Source organism: Astatotilapia calliptera, chromosome 19 (genome assembly GCF_900246225.1).
Source record: "Astatotilapia calliptera chromosome 19, fAstCal1.2, whole genome shotgun sequence".
Lineage (NCBI taxonomy): Eukaryota > Metazoa > Chordata > Actinopteri > Cichliformes > Cichlidae > Astatotilapia > Astatotilapia calliptera.
In genome coordinates this window covers 5,175,042-5,193,898 of record NC_039320.1, presented here as the reverse complement: position 1 = coordinate 5,193,898, position 18,857 = coordinate 5,175,042, and the positions used below count along the sequence as shown (strand labels likewise).

The window sequence follows — 18,857 nt, the reverse complement described above, 5'->3', positions numbered from 1 at the left end:
GCACACACGTGCTTGTTTGTGTAATATTGTTCACACTAAACTTGACCCTAATCAATTTAATATCAGTCAATCAAAGAAAATGTTAGTTTTGGAAAATTTTAAAATGACATAACTGACAGTTAAAACCTTTTTTGTTCATGTATTTGTATTTGTATTGTCTTCGGGGTTTTTTTTGCATACCATGTCAAGCTTTTCTGTATATAGTCATGTCGTAGATTTCGGAGCAAACAAGAAATTGAATTGGATTTTAATATTGCAGTGCTTGGATTTCGGATTTGGTGCTTAAAACGTCTTGAAACTGTAACCGTATTTCATTCACCACAAATAACTATCTGATTGAATAGTTTTCTTATCAGATAGAGAAATAAAACGAGTCGCAAAGTCTAAAAGCAACATTTCTCTGCCTGGGCTGTACCTCTGCACGTTAGTCTGTTTCAATGTGTGACCCCTCACCCCCTCCCTGATCAGTCGGGGGTGAATGCGCTAATGTGCCTGGAGGCCGTTTTAATGAGTGTTTGCTGGAAAACAAAAAATACAAGAAGGATTTGTACGTTTTCACAACGGGGGAGTTTGCGTAAGTACTAGTAGATAATTTTCTCGAGTGTGTACGTTACACATGTTATTTGTTTAAAATTGGTATTATTATTTTGCTAGCTAGCAAACTCGCGGGATAAAGGATTGAAGTGCACTCAGTGCGATACAATACGGTGCCGCTATTCTAACAGTTAGTTATTGCAGGGTAACTTGTAGAATATGCTGTGAATTAAACCAAGATTACACAGCAGTAGCAGTAATACGAGTTACTTCCCTCAAGTGAAGAGAAGGGTCTGGCTGCAGCCACTGTGGAGCTCCACAGTAACCGGATACACGTGACCTCCACACTAACCGGAAACACGTGACCTCCACAGTAGCCGGAAGCACGCATGGATACCGTGGAAGTCTTGCAAGTTGATCACAAAGGTTGGTTAAGTCTTTCTTAAATAAATTTGCCATTAGTGATTTTATAATTCTAGGAATTGTCTAGTTTTCTTACAATGATCATGTTGCCACTTATTTAGCGTTACAATTTATTTTAATGTTTTTTCATCGTGCTCCATGGCAGAGAAACACACAAATATGCTTTTTCCTGGGCCTGGTTTAAGTAAGAGAGCTGGATTAACGGCTTCTGTGGGCGAGAAGAAGCAAAAACCACATTTTGCATTAGAGTATGATTTATTGTTGGCGTCAGAGATGCAAAATAACGAATACTTCAATACTGTACTTAAGTAGAATTTTCTGGTATCTTTACTTTACTGCTGTACTTTTTTGTGCCTACTGTATACTTCTTTATACTTCTACTTCTCACATTTTAGCACGCGTATCTGTACTTTGTAATCCGTACATTTGTAAATCAGCCCCCCACACGCGTGCTTTGGACGCAAGATTACTTCAAAATTTTGTACATAAATTATATTTTAGACCCTGTACTTCTTACTTCGACTTGACTAAAAAGTCGAGTCAGTGCTGTCTAAACAGAGGTATCTAAACTGTAGTAAGGAACGTGTGTACTTGTGACACCTTTGGTTAGCGTCAACACTGTAAATTTCGTCACAAACAGATTTATATATTTATCAATACTTCTATTCGTCATTCTTTTCTGTACAGCTTTTTTATTGCCCAGATTTTAGTTAGCCCCTGTTCAATTGACTGTTATATGTCAATAGAAACATGTCTCACAGATTAAAGTGTCTTTTAAAATATTTGTGGGGGTTTTTTCAAGGATTTTCTTCCCAAATCTATTACATGCCAACTGTAAATTGTTATTTCTGCTAAATCCTTAACTTAAATGTATATATGGTGTTTATCTGTTTCTCTCTCTGTTTTAGATGCACACATCAATCTGGAATTCGGGCTTAAAGCCAGAATTGCAGGACACTTTCACCGCCCTGTCTGTAAGATTACAATCATATGGCGTGGGGATATGGCAAGGCATTTATTGTCTTGTCAGCATTCTTCAATACCAGGTCAGCCACCATTATCAGGACTGCTCCCCGCTGAACTCTCCGAGGAGACCCGTATTCCTCCGGCAGTACTCTTCGAGGAGCCCCGTTTCCCCCCCAAGGTTTTGTCTTCGGTATCTGAACCATTTTCTGAGTCTTTGTTAGAACATTCATTGGCTCTACCCTCTGTGTTCAATAAAACTGCAGCTGATGGAAAGTCCATGAAAATGACATGCCTCACTGTGGCCTTACTCTTCGTAGCTCTGGCAAGCTATTTGCACACTGGAGAGAGGAAGCCAAAGCTGTGCTTGAAGGACAACACGTGCTCATTTTCAGACTGAAAAAGCGCAAGTTCCAGGAAGGCAGTCAGGTCAGTATTCAATTTAAACAGTAGTGTAATTACATGGTTAGTGAAATTTGAATAACTGTTAAAAAACTGTTCTGCAACAGAGAAATAACTATGTTTTCATCCCCATTTGCCTGACACAGGAGCCAGCAGTTGTTGAAGATCTGCGTCCTGCTGTGCACTGGGTTGTCCAAAATAAGGCACTTTTCCGTGGACATGTAACAATGCCCAAATATCTGTCCTTAAATCAAGGGGACCAGCAGAGGGTCTTAAGAGACATGTCAGAGGAAGAAGACACTGGAGCAAGGGACTTGTTCCTCTTTGTTTTTCAGTTTGCAGAGGACATGGAGCTCTTTTTGAAAGCATGTGCTGATGAGCAGGGGCTAAGGGTCAGTGCTATGTTTGACATGTAATAGACAAATGAAGGCACTGGCTGTGTTTGTTTGTTTAATATGTTGTTGTTGTTTTTTTGTTTTGTTTTTTGCGTAGTACAAAATTCCAATTAAACTTATTTCAAAATGTTGTTCACTTTATTCTGTGTCCATACTTATAATAAAGGATTACAGTGTAACAGCATTAAATGTAAATGTAACAGCATTTTTTTTAAACTTGTAATTTCAAAATAAAAAGCTTATTGTTGATATTAACAGTAAAGAATTGCAATCAATAATATTTTTATACATTTTAAACATTAACACTCTGGGCTCTATCCTGGCCATCTGTGGACACGTCACTTATTCTTTTTTTTGACTACTGCACTGCAGTGGACCAAAAGAATGACACGGGTTTGATCTTAAGGATCTAATAGTTGTGTGTGTTGTGCATGACATTGCCACACAAATATGTATTTGCAAGATAGAGTAGAATAAATTATGACGCATGAAATATTACATAGGCTGCAGTGAATTTCTGTTGATACAGCCTATTGAGCTTTGAGTTTCCCAGTCAAACTTAGCTTTGAAGCACCTGCTAAAAACACTTTTACTCTTGTACATTTCAAAACAAGACACCATAGCCAAAATATTAACAAAATATATATTATTAAAAAATTCAAAGCTGCAGCACATACAGCAACAAACACCGTTAGTAAATGTGTCCTGGAGTTTATGCAGGTGCAGAAAGTGCTGCTGCTGTAAGTAAGCCTAACAGCTTCCAGATCACTTATTTTTCTGGAAAGATGGTAGGAAGGGCATCACTGCTCATTTCTACAGTCTCCCAGACCTTGGAATACAATCCCTTTGTACCATGAAACCACTTCACAGTACTAGGATTCCACTAAAACCTATAAAGAGAGTGATCCTGGAAGAAATGGGGCACACACTAGTGACCTCAACAATTGCAAGACAGCCTTTTCCCCGATGCTCAGATACAATTTTGATTTTGATGAAAAGGACTGGTGCTATTTTAAAGAGTCACGTCGGCAAAAGTAGATAAATGTTTTAAGAAATATACATTTTATAGCATTTTGTGAACATACACAAAAAGTGGCCATTTTTGGCAACAAACAAGCTGAGAGAGAGTTTTATATTTTTGGCTCTCCTTGAACAAAAATAATAGTGCATAATAATCAATGTTGATGTTAATCAATTAGATGTCCCAGACACTACTATTACTAATACAGCAGCCCCTCGTTTATCGCTGGTGTTACGTTCAAAAAATAACCCGCGGTAGGTGAAATCCACGAAGTAGCCAACTTTATTTTTTACAATTATTACAGATGTTAAGACTGTAAAACCCCTCACTACATGCTTTATACACTTTTCTCAGACAGGCATGAACATTTTCACACTTTTCTCTTTTGTTTAAACACTCTTAGAGTTCAAACCTTCGTAGAAACATGACTCCAGTATCATGGAATGAAACCTGAAGGTGCATTTGAGGGTGCAAAACGTTTCGTCGGCATTGTTGTGTTTGTTTGGGAGAAAACGTACAAACATACAGTGCAGCACTTCAGAGTTACACTGCTAGCGATCGAAGATTTATGTAAATTCGACAAGCTAAACGCATTCTGTACTGTACAGCAGGAGTCCCCAACCTTTTTGCACCACAGACCACTTTAATGTCAGACAATATTTTCAGGGAACGACCTTTAAGGTGTCGCGGATAAATACAACAAAAGAATAAAAAAAAGAAACTGTGGTATTTTGTAAATATAATAATAAACGTGACTTGAGCTGTGCGCCAACAACAATGACAGTGACATCCTCCTCTCTGCTTCTTAACGCTCTCTGGTCGCTATGGTAACGCGTAAATAGTTCTTTCAAAATAAGACACACAACTACAACCATACATTTCACACCGGAGGATCAACCCTCGCGGAACGGTACCAAAGGACTCACGAACCGGGACCGGTCCGTGGGCCTATTAGGGACCGCTCCTGTACAGGAGACACTGGACTAGATTGATTGACAATGGTCTACAGCAATCAGAACGCACAACGCGATGTGCTGTAAAAAAAAAAAAAAAATCAGCGAAACAGCAAGTGTCACTTTTGTGCCACGAACAATTTAGGGGAATTTTTATGAACAAACCCAGAGTGTTAAAAAAAAACCACACTTAAAACCATTTTTATTTCTCAGCAGCATCAATAGTAACAAAAACGCAATTTAGTTTTCGCTGTCAAAGTCGATTTAACTGAAGTTACGTGTTTCCGGTTACTGTGGAGGTCCACAGTGGCTGCAGCCAGGTGCTCTTGCAAGTGAAAGCGTTAAACGTTAGCCCGATGCTTAACTAGCCAACGTCAGGCTTTCTGATTGAAGGCTAAAAGCGACGTTGTCACCAAGTAAACAGAATATTGATGATATTTTTGTGTATCGCTGCAGCCTTTTCAAGTATTAACCTGGTGTCTTTGGGAACAGCTTAGGGGGAAATGACGGTAATATGACTGAACCATATGGGAACAAAGAATAGGCACTTTTTTGTGCTACCGAAGTTTCCTCGCTTTCATTCAAAATCTGTTTATCATTAAACAATTGAAACATGATGGCTTCAAGCTGACATTGAGGCCTGTGGGGCACTATCAGCCACTGAGACAGTAGACAAGTGACTATTTCACACTTTAAGGCTGCCTGTTTATTTAAGGGAGATGAACAGTACATTATAACTGTACATAATAATATCAATGATGATAGATTAAATAAATGGGTTTTTGAAAGACGCTTGTGCATTTTTAAAGTCTAAAGTGTTGAATTGATCTGAGTATGTCATCTGTTCAAAGCCTCTCCCAGTCAGTGCTGTTCTCTATGCCTGTCTTACTCTACATGATGTTATTAGCACAAACACTTTAAAGGTGATAATTAGGTCTACAGCAATAACACAGACTGCAATGTAGTTAAGCGTCTTACAGTTAGTTTTGAATGAATGAACTTAAAAAACAACACAAGCAAAGATCTGTCTCCTCCTGTTTTTTGTGTCACATAAGAAAGAAGCATCAATATCTGATGAGAAGACTTATTATTAATTTGGCCTTTCACGTGGTCTTACTCAGGTGATGCGAAGTGAAATATGCATCCTTTTTATGGTAATGTGCTGGAAAATGTTGAAAATGGACATTAAACGTGCTCACAAAGTGCTTGAATTTGACCCTGAAAGGCGTATGAAGCCAGAAAAAGTCACACTTGGAGTAAAAACCTCTCATAGCAAGTTAATCATATTCAATTGATTTGATGCTTTCAGCACAAAATTTAGCCACACAGTCAGGACAGCGTCTGATTTACCTTCATCGGTAAACGTGTTTATGCAGTACATAGTAACAGTGTGGCTGAGTCCTCTGGTTCAAATCAGTTCCAGTACATTTGGAGATGTAAGTCTTAACCTTTCACATGCATCGGGAAGGAAAAAACATTTAATCTTCACAGTACTGCCGAAGTGCAGCAATACATTGTGAAGTGCACATTTCCATTTCTCATACAGTACCGAGCAAAAGTCTTGAACCACCCCCTTATTTTTTCGTGTTTTGCCAGGTCAGTTTGTGTTAACGGTGTTATTAACTGCATTCTTCAACTAAAGAAGTGAGAACAAATGATGTGGGCTTTTGTTTTTTTGCAATAGGCTGCAAGTAAATGTGTACAGATACAATTTAAAATTGGTTCTTTGTTAAGTTTTCTGGTCCTTTCCATGACTTAGGTGTCTGTTTATGTTTGAATGTTTCAGAGATTAGTGTGAAGGGTCTTAACAGACAAAAAGTGGTCAAATACAAGCCCTGGATTAAAAATCAGAAACACTTTAAAAAGCCTGGAGAGCTATTCCTTAATACCACTTTAAAGATTACAGGGAAGTCCGGATCCCTGGAAGCAAATGAGGGATGGCTCAAGACTTTTGCACAGTGCTGTACATGTCATGTTCCCTGTTTTATAGCTCAGCTCAAACTGACACGTTCTCACTAACTGCTTCTCATTTTCTCCACAGTGAACTTTGACCACTTCCAGATACTGCGGGCCATCGGGAAAGGAAGCTTTGGAAAGGTAATGCAGCCTCCATTTTTCACGCCACTTGTATATTGTTTGCCCTTAATTACCCACCACGGTCGTCATCTCTAAAGAATCAGTGCAAGCGAAGCGAAATGTGCTGGGATTACACTTTAGTTCTCGTGTGCTGCTGTTATTTAATAACAGTTATAAATGCAGCTTATGTAATTATTTCTATAAAGTCAGTTAGAGGAGAGCCGATTTCTATTTCATCTCACGCAATCTAGGTGGGAATTTTGACCCCACGTCTCAATTTAATTACACAGCACATTGAACGTCTGGATGAGACTTCAGTAATGAATTCAGGACTGTGTGTGTGTGTGAGATACACAATTGGGGCTGCAGAGATTGGAATAGTTTACCTTCATTTTAAATATCACTGCCCTGTGCACATTGTCGGCTTTAAAATTCAAACTTAAAGAGTTTGTAAGTAAACTGGCTGAGATGAGACAGACGATGCACCGGGTCCTCGTCTGAGTGCTTTCAGTTGTGCTGTCTCTCTTACCCAGCCATGCACACACAGACACTGTGCTACACTTACACAGTGAGACAGATGCTCACAGAGACGTCCAGATACATTTTGTCCTCGCTGGAGGTCATCTTGTGTTTTTTGGCCCACTGTGGCCTCACACCGAGCTCCTGCTGTTTTTTGAACACTTTAACAGCACCAGTCTTTAGCTTCCTGTTGAACACACTTAAGTGGTCACTCACTTCCTGAGCCCTGGGCAATAAGAGACGTTTTGTGTTTTATAATTTATTGATATGTTTGATCCTTTCTGAGCTGCGTTAATGAAGCAGTCATTAGAGCACCATGTCCGCTATAATAGTTCTGTAGTTTGATGCTTGAGTCGTTGCAGACTTGTTGAAACTCCCTCACCCGTCAAAGCAGCGTCTTTGTTATTCGAGTCCAGCAGATGGCAGTGTTTCACTGTCTGACGGCTGTCTGAAGCTTCAGCTGGATTATCCGTTTAAATGAGATCGTTTTATAAAACTTACAACAACAGGCCTGAACCTGCTCAGCTCCAAAGAGCTGGCTAAACGGGCATGTTCAGAATCTTCCTGAAGTTTAACAATTTCCCAAAAAGCTACACAAAGTGAATTTTCATATAAGACAAGAAGGAAAGAACAGGGTGTGACGTGGAAGGGGCACTCTGGCAAACAAATTACTGCTTTTATTAAGTTACAAAACTCGCAGTCTTGTTCACGAGTGATCAGAGAAGGGAACAGGAGATCGACAGATGGATCGGTGCTGCGGCTGCAGACTCTTCACCAGTCCCTCTTTACCAGTCGATTTACGTCCTTACCCTCTGTCACAACGGGACTGAACGGACTCACGCGTAGGCTCTGAGTAGGGAACAATAAAGGTTTTTTATTTACAGAAGCACCAGGTGATCTATTTACACAGTGGGGAAAAGACGGGTTCCGGGAATCCACACACGAACAGGAGGGGGGAAAGACACTTGCAGTCCACACACGCTCCAAAGTCCTCACTCCATCCACGCTCCACGCTCCTCTTCACACTCCACAAGAAACACAAAAGCTCGCTCCAATCCTCACACACTTGATCGCTCAGGTAACACAGGGGCAGGTCCAGGGAAATCTATTCACAGAGATGCAAAAGGTTACTGTAAGAAGATCGCTAGGGAAACACGAGAACGAACTGAGCTGGGGTTAACACTGACGAGAGTCGGCAACGGTCCAGCGACGAGAAATACAGGGCTGCCATCTTATAAGGGGACTGGAACACTGTTGGGTGATGAGCCACAGGTGTCACCAGGTGCGTGGGCCAAGGGCAGGAGCCCACAGATGAGCTCTGCCCAGGCAGTGAGAGAAGGAGGGAGGGAGAGAGCGGGGACAAAATCAAAACAAAAAAAACACATGTAGCCACACTGAGGCGACCGGGTAGACACAGGGACCCTGACACCCTCGCCTTTTTCACAAATGTCATGTATGAAAATCTATAATAACTCCAGTTATACGGATATCAATATCCTCATAAGTGAGGATATTGATAAAAGTGATTTGAACTTTTACTGATTTCTGTTTAGATATAAATTGATTCAAAGTGGTCAGATATGCAGATTCTGACCTTTCCTCTGGCAAATATATAAACTCACTGAAAACAGTTTGACTTTTCAGAGAGTTTCCTATCTATCTGTATTTTTCCTTTAATAGTTAAGCACGATTAACATTTAGGAAACAAAAATAAACAAGTTAATAAATGAAATGAAATAATACTGATTTATATATTCACTCTGTTTACTTTTTCGATATAGAAATACAATGAAGACTTCCATGTTCCTGCTGGTGGCGCTCTCTGGCACTGTGCTCTGCATGACTAACGGACGTGTTCAGAAAACCAGCAGATCATCAACATGATCCCACAAGGGGGATGTGATGATCTGATAGCAAACAGAGATAATAATGGTAACTGTAAGCGCAAGAATACCTTTATCATTGGTGACTTTAATCAAGTTAGAACAATTTGTGATCCAAGCAATTGTATCAATGCAAATAGAAATCTTTATAAAAGCCCCACAGACGTGCACATTCTGTATTGTAAACTGCTGGGACAAACAACGATACCCATTGTACATCCAGATACAGATGAAAAGGCGTATTGTAATTGCATGTGATAAAATCAATACTTTCCTTCAGCCTGTGCACTTTGAATGTTGCTCTTGAGTTGAGAGATGCTGTGAGCTTGCTGCCATCTTTAAACATCACTTCATGATGCTGGTTTAGATGCTTTATAAGACTTTGTTACGTTTCTTAAACAGTGATGAAAATAATAAAGAGGAAATATGAGAGAAGTGATTTTCAGTGAATGTTGAAAAAAATACCACAATAACAAAAATGATGGCAACATTGCTACACTTTGCTTTCTTAGCTTGCATATTGTACATTTTCACAGTTGTTTCTGATTGGCTCCATCTTCTCTCGTTGTCACAGCTGTTGCTCAACTTTCAGCACTCATTCAATTAAAAAAACAACAAACAAAAAACCAAGCTGCTGCTGGTAAGGTTGGCATTCTTGCAAGACTCAGTAACACAAAACAAATAAAAAAATGCACATCCCATGTTTATCCCATGTGATTCCAGGCTGAGTTTATGCATTTATGCTTATTTGTTTATAAAATATTATAAGCTGGTCTGAGGTCATTTGTTACTAAAGAAAAACAAACAAACACTGTGTCATTATTTAATCCACTAAAACTAAGACACAATGCAGAAGCAGTGTGTGAAAACTAAGTGCACCTTCACTGGTGTAGCATCTGCCTTAGAAACAATGAAGTCAAATGAAACTGTTGAATCATCTCTATGTGCTAAAGGCTCATTTTAATGCAGCATTAATCACGTTGCTTTAACAGTGCTGCATTTTAATAATGTTCATCACGTTCTTTGTAGATTTTAATTATCACCATCGTCGCTGTGAGAACATGTCTGGTTGGAGCAGGCGGCACTCAGGGATCATGTTGTGTGGAAGAAGAGTCATGTGATTGTTTTTTTTAAAGATTTTTTCTATGAGTGCACAGAGTGTGAAACAGAAAGATAGGATCGACAGAGAAAGCTGATCATGTCTGTTGTGACACCTGCAATCTCTCACTAGAGTTTTAGGTTCTGTCAGGCAGCTAACACAAAGAAAGCCTGGCTTCATTGTACAAATACAACTTACATATACAACACATGACATATTACACAGAGTCATTATTTATTCAACAAAAACTAAGCCAGATGCAGTTTTTGGATTTTATTTCAAAATGTTCTTATTCTGATTGTTTACTTAATATATTTAGACACATTTGGTTTATTTCTATAAAAATGATATTTTACACAAAACTTCAAACAGCTGCCTGCAAACATGGCTCTTTATTGTAAAGCCAGGTATGAACAACAACCTGCAGCTGCATGCTGTTGTGCTCATTGGTGTCACATTAGGTTCTGAACCACAAACAGAGAAGTTTCTTAGAACTGCTGGGCTAGTGATGTAGGTGTTGATGCAAATGATGGCTTAGGGTGGTGCTACGACAGTGTATAAAAACTGAAGCTCCCAGAGCCAAGTGTTATTTGTTCTTCCGTAACTGAGGTGAACTATAACCTGCTCAGGTAGAATTTAATAACAGCGTGTCTGAACTGCTCGTCTCCAGGCTTCACGTCTCATTCTGTAAGAACTTGTTGTTTGTTTATGAACTTTTTAGAAACAACAGACTTTTGTATACTTCCAAGAAAGAGGGAGAACTTACTCTTCTGCCACACTCACGTTCATCTTTATCTGTCATCAGTTCAGATAAAAGCATCACTGATTATTCTGAACACTGTTTTAAAGCTTCTGCGTCACTCTGATTTCTTCTTAAAGTTGGCAGACAGGATTGTGAAGAAGGACATAGTGGATCCCCCCTTTTAATGAGCATATTATCTGTGAACACTGAATACAAACAACCTAAATGCTCATTAAAGAAGCAGGTTGGCTCATAAAGTGCTCTGTACTTGTTTTATGCAAGTGCTGTTTCTGGAAACAACCACCATCTGTAATCAACACAGGACTTATTGAGCTGTCAGGTGTGCAGACAACATGGCACATTTTGGGAACACCTATAGTTGATGTCTTAATTATGAAAATAGCTACTATGTAGTTGATGCTTCCTGTTCTGCCAGAGCAGGTGCAGCCTTTGTGGAAGTGGGTTCCACTGGACCAGCGTCTGTGAACGATCCATTGTGGGTGATTTTTTTTTTTTGACCTTACATCTGTGTGTAAGGACCAACCACAACCATCTAAAATCTTTGCATGTTATTTTATCTTCTGTGTAAGAAGTACACAGCATACCCTGATGATCAGCTTCAAGGGTTCTCAGTGTAGGATGCATACAGTATGTCATGCTGAAATATAGAGCACTTACAATAGAACCCACTAGAAACCAATTATTTTAGCCTGGTTCCTTAAATCTATGGCATTTTTCCCATGCTGACTGATATGCTGCTCAGTGTCTTTTGCTGTCTGTCATGATCCTGGGCCATGTTGGCCCAGCATTCTTAGTTTTCATATGTTTTGTGTGTTGTTCTTTATTTATGCCATGGCTTCTGTTAAGATGTTCCTTATTTGATTACCTCCTGTGTGCCCCTCTGTTTATCTGTGAGCCCTCGTTTCCCCTCCTTGAGTTTTATTCCATGTTTTCCCAGCCCGTTATGTCCGTGCTCTCCCCGTGCTGTCTCTCCTCCTCTCTGAACCTCCGTGTACTTCCTGTTTTACTTTGACAGTCTCCCGTCAGTGTTGCGTTCACTCCTGCCGTGTCTTGTTATGATTATCAGTGTCACCTGTGTTCCCCGTGTGCTCCCACTTCCCTCGTTAACCCTCTGTGTATTTATGTCTGCGTCTCCCTCAGTTCTGTGTCGCGTTCTCCCTCATTCATGGCCGTGTGTTTCTCTGTGTATTACGTTATAGTTTCCTCGTTTAGGTTGTATGGTTTTTCTCTCCAGCAATAAAGCTGTGTTTTGAGTTCATTCCTGCCTCCGTGAGCTTGCGTTTGGGTCCTCATCCTGCCTGCACACAGCCGCAACCATGACAGTCTGCTTTTAAATCAGATGTCTGAACATAAACACAAGCCACAGCAGCCCAGCTGTCTTAGCTGAGTACAAGGATACATTTACTCTCTTTGTGTAAAATATTGTGATGATTTTACATTATATTAGGCAGGCAGCTGCCCAAATTAAACCGTGACTATTAGCAGTTTGGTTATTTTGAACGCCTCGGCTGGAAAAAATTCAAAATGGTTTGTAAGGTTGGCCACAGCTTTGTATGTAAAGGGGAGTTAGAAGATTGCTTCATATTTTAAGATTGATTAAGATTAATTAATATTTTTAATTGTTTTATTTTACATCTCACCTTTTACACTGCATTGAGTTGCTGCCATGTGATTGGCTGAGTGTACATCGTTCTTTGTTTCAAAATGGACTTAATGCTTGGTTGAACAGTTGTGATGTTTATCTCCTTTAGATTTATTTTTTATTTTCATGATGAAAAATGGTTTGTTGGTTCATACCTATGAAGTTACAGTGTTTCTGAAAAGCCTAAAAAGATGAATTGTTACCATAGTAAACTTCAAAGCAGACTTTATTATTTGATATAGTTATAAAATTGGATAAAAACTGACTTCAGCATAATATAAAATAATGTGTTGTCACTATGTATGCATTGGTCAACTTTCAGATCTATAAAGTTCAGCTCCCCCAGCTGTGTCTCCCTTCTGTGGCCCATTCCCTCATTACTACCCTGTGTATTTAAGCCCTGTGTTTTCCCACGCTTGGTGTCGCGTCGTACCCTCAGACCCTGCCTGTGTGTTCCTGCTTGGTTTCATGGTTTGGTTTCTGTTTTTGTTTCATGCCAGCAATAAAAGCTGTGGTTTTAGTTACATTTCGTCTCGGAGTCCTGCATTTGGATCCACATTTCCACCTGCCCGCACTCAGAGCCCTGACATCAGCATAATATAAAATAATGTGTTTTCCCGATACCTGATTTTTAGCACTATGTATGCATTGGTCAACTTTCAGATCTATGAAGTTCAGCTCAGTTATCTATGTTTTCATTTTTAGTTTCCATTTGCATTTAGATGCACGGCCGATTCTCTGATGTGTGATCTGTTTCTACCTGTGCTGATGCTAGCAGGACTAAAGCTGATCAAGCAGCAGTAAATATGTGAAGCAAGGCTGAAGGATACACTCATAAAATGAACAGAATCATAAGAATATAACAGCACGAGCACTGCAAATGCAACTAAAACATGTTGACATCAAATGGTATGTTATTTGAAATCTATATGAAATAATGAAACATCTATGTTTTCCAATTTTTTTTATTTATTAATTTAATTTTTTCCACAGTTGTGTAAATCAGTCTGTCTGTGGACTGCCAACACATCCACAACACCAACAACTCAGACAGCACAAAGCCTTTTAAGTTGGCGAGGCGTGATAGCAAATGCAGCGCAGGTACATCCATCTCACCTGCAGCAGCATCGCAGACCACGCCCCCCCTCCACACCACTCTTTCCTCATAGTTGCTCGCCATCGTTGCACTCAGAGGGCAGAAGGTCCCGATCGAAGTGCACAGGTAACTTCCCTTCACATTTCACGACAATGATCCTGTTAGTGAGAAGCCTGCCTTCATACTGGCAGCTGGGTTTCCTGGCTCCCTGATGCTTTAGCTTACATTTAATTATGCGAAACGTTGCGGTAATATACGTCATGCCGCTATTTTCATCGTACCTCCCATCACCTCTACAAATGGATTTGACCTTTGCTGGAATGCTGAGGATGAATGTGTTGGTTTCCTTACAACTGTTGTCAATTTTGTAGATATTCCTATTTGATATTTCTGTGTTACACAGCTTTTCAGTCATCTTAGCATCTACATGCTGTCTTCTAAACTTTTCATAAGGTGTTTCTTCAGGTCGGTGCTCGCTTGGTTGAAAATTGTTCACTTTGAAAAATCCGGAAGCAAAGAGCAGCACGAGCATCGTGCAGACAAACAGTGTCTTCATCGTCTCCTGGAGAAGAAAACACATGGACATTTTTCCACATTAAGAATTTGGCAGATACATCCTTTTGGATCCTGAAGCTCAGTAAGTCGTCTTTGTGAGCTGCAAACACACACGACAAGAGGACTGATAGACCTTTTTCTTTAAATGAAAGAAGTAGTTTTATTTATAGTTTTCTTTTTTATTTATTTCTAATCATATATATTACTTTGTTCTCTGTTTATTTTTTATTTTTCAACTGTTAGGACGATTTCTAAATATCCTGAACAAGCCTGATCTGGACAGCTCCTGGAAGCAGATTCAGGCGTGATGATGTCATTTTCAACTGGAAAAAGAAGCTTTGAAAAGCTGAAGTAGTTTAAATGTTTAGATATTTAACCTTGTTGTATTACTTTATATTTTATATTCATCGTATTAAGACATCAAGATATTTGTTTTTGCCTTAAAATTTTGTGTTTTAATTTATACTTTTTATTATTTTTTTTAATTTTGTCATTTTGCCTTTTTTACTTGATGTGATTTGGATAATTATATATTTATATCTACAGATATATTGAGAGAGTTTTTCTCTGGGTTTCACAAGCCCATTTTATAGATAAAAGTCCAGGTCATAATAGATCCGGTTCATTAAGAACAAAGTTTAAATCCGATTTAATATAAATGCCTTTCTACACTCAGTTATTCTTTCCTGTCATGTGTTTCAGTGTGCTCTGTAGTAACAATGACACACTGCAAAATAAAAATCAAACAGAACTCAAGACACTATGGATTTTCCTCCAATTCGTATCTGTTTGTGTAATTTATAGGATTTTTTATTTCAAGCTTTTCCAAATTAAGACACTCACCTTTTTTTTCCTTTACTAATGATGATGATTAACCTGCAGTGGTTCAGGTATAAGTTGGTTGTCTGGAACAGCAGGTGATGAAGATGTCGTGAAGGGTCTGTGGTTAATGTATATAGTGGGTTCATTACATAACTGGATAGGCAACATCTGACAGTCAGTTTAAATAAGATCTTGTTGTATTTGAACACAAATCAGCAAAAACAGGTCTCTCACCGTGCAAATATACAGCTTACGTAAGTTTAGTATGCTCACCGAATGCAGTGTTTAGTGTAGCAGCAGAATTATGACAGTTTATGGAGATGTTCAACGTGAGCCTGCTGCCCAGCTTTAAAAGGAAAATCATTTTAAATGATACATAATAAGTTCTTACCAAAAGAGGAATGCAGACGGAGATGAGCAGAGATCTCTTCTGCAGTTCAGATGCTGCTGTGAGTTCTAGTTCACTTCTGTCACAGAGGAACAAAGTGTGTTTGGATCTGGACACTTTGATTTTTATACTTCTGATCAGCACCACCTCAAATAATCCTTTGCATCCACACCTACATCACTGGCCCACCACTTCTAGGAAACTTTAACACTTCCCTGCTTGTGACTCAGAAAGATAATGCAAATATGATGACCACTGACCACAAGAACCTGCATGTAGATGCAGCCTGTTTTTCCACATCTGGCTTTAGAAAAAAAATGAATGCACAAACAAATAGATTTAAAATAAAAAGATGTGTTGGTATATTTTGACCTTTCAAATAAACTATTAACACTTCTTTTTCCCCTTTTTAAGTATAATTTTTGGCAAATAAAGTGAGTGTATTGACCATTTGCAGTTAAAATGTTGAACAATCTTTTTATTTTTGATTTACTACCAGTTGGTTGTAATAATTTCATATGAGGATTTAAATGGATGTATAACAAAACAAAGGATAAAAGTATATATAAAAGTATATTTAATGAAGCTGATCGAACAACAGTGCAATATGGCATGATGACAGTGTTTGCAATTTTGGCAGGAGAACAAAAGATAAATATTATAAAATACAAGACATGAAAATCTCAGAGGTCAGGGGTCGGGGGCCCAGGAAGTCTGACCCGCAGATTCCAGGTCTGACTTCGAGTACATAAAATATCATCTTTCTTGTGGGGAAGGAGCCTGAGTTAGAGCAGGAAGTTACACCATATTGATATTGTTGGGGTAGCCTCAATGCCAGTGTTGGACTCTCCAGTTTCCTTGAAGGAGGTTTGACTTTGTGCCATCGTTGGCTGGACTCTGTGCTCATTGATATCCCCGTATCAGTGAGTTAAGACACCATGCATTTATTTTCTGTGTGGCACACAACAAGAAAACAAGCCAAGAGAGAACACATCAGCCTCCAATGACAGTTTATTAAAAGGTTTATTGGAGGTTATTTGTTGTGTTATTGAACCTGTGTGCTAATGAAAGAGTGTCCTTAATAAACGTACTCCATAAGGAAGTGTGTTCACAAGTGCACAGAACACATTAGGGCACAGGTCAATGATCGGTTTTACAATTGTATTGTCAGATCGATGGACACTTTCGGATACTTGGATATTCAGGTGATTAGAGGAGCAGAGATGATCAGCTGATCAGGATTTGGTGGTGTGTTGGATCAGGTGGTGGAGAGATACAGGACAGGCCTGACATACACAAACGTATAGTGAAGGTGCAGAGGCTCAGATCTGTGACATCGTCCCAGCTCAGTGTCCATATTTAGATGTAACAGTGCTATAGACTTTACCTGACAACTTGTATGAGTAATGTTTTCATCTCAGGCATGTCAATTTCATTTGTGAATATATTTTTAATACTTGTACAACAGATTTTTTTGAGTGTTAAATAGAAATTATATGCTGAAACTGAAGTGATGGGTCGCACTCTTTAGTTCACCCCTGCTCTCGAAACAATGTAGGTGGTCCAGTTAACATATTTACATTTTTTCATTTGCTGTTTCACTTGCAAAATATTTCCAGTGTGACATTTGATCAGGTCTTGTAAACCTTGTCGTTAACCAAGCAGTCACTCACAGGCTGCTGTGCTGATCACCGGATCTTAACTTCATTGTCAAAGTGCACTCAGAACAAAACAGCCATGCAGAGATATGAGTCACAGTGACATTAAAACTGATGAAGACCGTCGTCGTTAGAACCAGCAAACTGAACGAACTAAAAAAGATCATCTAAATTCAACTGGTCTAAAATATCAGGATCTCAGTGTTAAGTCCATATTTTTGAAGTAGAAGCTTTTACTGGTTTTACTTAAGAAAAAGAAATAATAAAGAATTGTTTTGGAATTTGTCCAGGTTAACAGATGAAATCATGTTCAGTGCTTTGTCCTGTCAGTAAACACAGATTCTTTATTTGCACTGAATGGGACAGCATATAATTTCACTGCTTTTGGCGTAATGACAATAAAAGATAGTTTCAAAGTCTGACCTGCAAAGCCCGTCCACCCAGTGTCCTCCTCAGTCATGCTGGTTGCATGATTGCTGTAGAAGTGCTAAACTACTGTGACCTGATTAATTGAACTGAGCTCACACTGCAATAACTAATCAGTGAGGTGGTAGTTTAAGTACTTCATTACCAAAATGTATAAATGAAGTACATCAGAAGATGTTGGGGAAGAAGCACTTCACCGGGTGGGCCTGGACCCCCGAGGCCTGTCCCTTGAACACAAAAATAAATATGGACAAACAGCAAATGGAGCACGAACTAAACTAGACTGGAAACAACTAAACTACAGAGCACAAACACACGGGTGAGACATGGTGGATACACAGACGGACCAGCAACTACAATGACAGAGGACACGACTTAAATACACAGAGAAACACAGGGGAATTACACACAGGTGGTGGACACAGCTGGGAATAATCACCAAGACGAGACAGAGGTAAAACTGAACACACTCACATGAGACGCAGACCTTCACAATAAAACAGGAACAAGAAACCATCACACTAAGACGCAGACTCGACATAGAGAGAGAGACAGAAAATGACACATGGAACTAAACTAAACCTGCAAAAACATGACAACTCAAAATACTGGGTCAAACTGACCCAGAACCGTGACAGACTTTCTATAATGTTTTGCTTGAGCATGTCCTGCTTTTCTGTAATGTTATTTCTACAGTTTTAGCAGTTCTTCTCGAGGGAAAGAGAAAGATGTAAAAATCTTACACGTTATATATGTTAAATAACATGTGTAGTGCTCACATGTAATGCAGATGTTAGCTTTGATCGAACCAATAAATCCTGATTGGATGTTGTTAGCGTTAGCACTTGTGTTTGCTTCCCTGCTGTACAACAGCATTACCAAAATACAACTGAAGAAACAAACTCAGTTATGAAAAGTTTGTGTTCAGTTTGCAGTCGCTGAAAATAATTACACCTTTGGGAATGACATGGAAATGCTCCCACACTAAAGATTGGGTTTTGTTTTGGGGATTTTCCATCTTAATTTATCTGTCTTATTTGGCTACATCTACGACACTGCTATGCTCTCTCTTGCCTATGTTTTCGTGGCTGCTGCTATCTGTATTTTAATATATATATATATGCAATGAAAATTCCCGTCTCGCCCCTCCCGGTAGTCTGTATACTTTAAGCTCGGGTAGTTTTTACACAGGATACGGGAGGATTATTGAGAAGAACCTAAGCAAACACGTGACAAGTT

The 18,857-nt window shown here is 39.2% G+C and overlaps 1 protein-coding gene and 3 long non-coding RNA genes across 6 annotated transcripts in view; 1 reads left to right on the top strand and 3 right to left on the bottom strand.

Annotated features, from left to right (window-relative positions):
- Positions 1–18,857, bottom strand: part of LOC113011577 (NACHT, LRR and PYD domains-containing protein 12-like) — a 382,413-nt gene that overhangs the window by 190,639 nt on the left and 172,917 nt on the right. The gene's annotated exons all lie outside the window — the stretch shown is intronic.
- LOC113011593 (uncharacterized) lies at positions 514–14,769 on the top strand. 2 transcript variants are annotated; one of them, XR_003270584.1, is made up of 4 exons: positions 514–574; positions 6,733–6,788; positions 13,396–13,582; positions 13,667–13,697. It is a non-coding gene; the product is annotated as an uncharacterized LOC113011593 (long non-coding RNA). The 2 variants fall into 2 exon arrangements; XR_003270585.1 differs by lacking the exons at positions 514–574; positions 6,733–6,788 and adding an exon at positions 14,568–14,769 and having other exon boundaries at positions 13,180–13,582; positions 13,667–14,406.
- On the bottom strand, positions 8,141–8,595 carry LOC113011602 (uncharacterized). The gene is made up of 2 exons (XR_003270595.1): positions 8,474–8,595; positions 8,141–8,391 (listed from the first exon to the last, which is right to left on the bottom strand). It is a non-coding gene; the product is annotated as an uncharacterized LOC113011602 (long non-coding RNA).
- Positions 13,623–17,955, bottom strand: LOC113011598 (uncharacterized). 2 transcript variants are annotated; one of them, XR_003270591.1, is made up of 4 exons: positions 17,616–17,955; positions 15,538–15,613; positions 15,168–15,264; positions 13,623–14,331 (listed from the first exon to the last, which is right to left on the bottom strand). It is a non-coding gene; the product is annotated as an uncharacterized LOC113011598 (long non-coding RNA). The 2 variants fall into 2 exon arrangements; XR_003270590.1 differs by lacking the exon at positions 17,616–17,955 and having other exon boundaries at positions 15,538–15,938.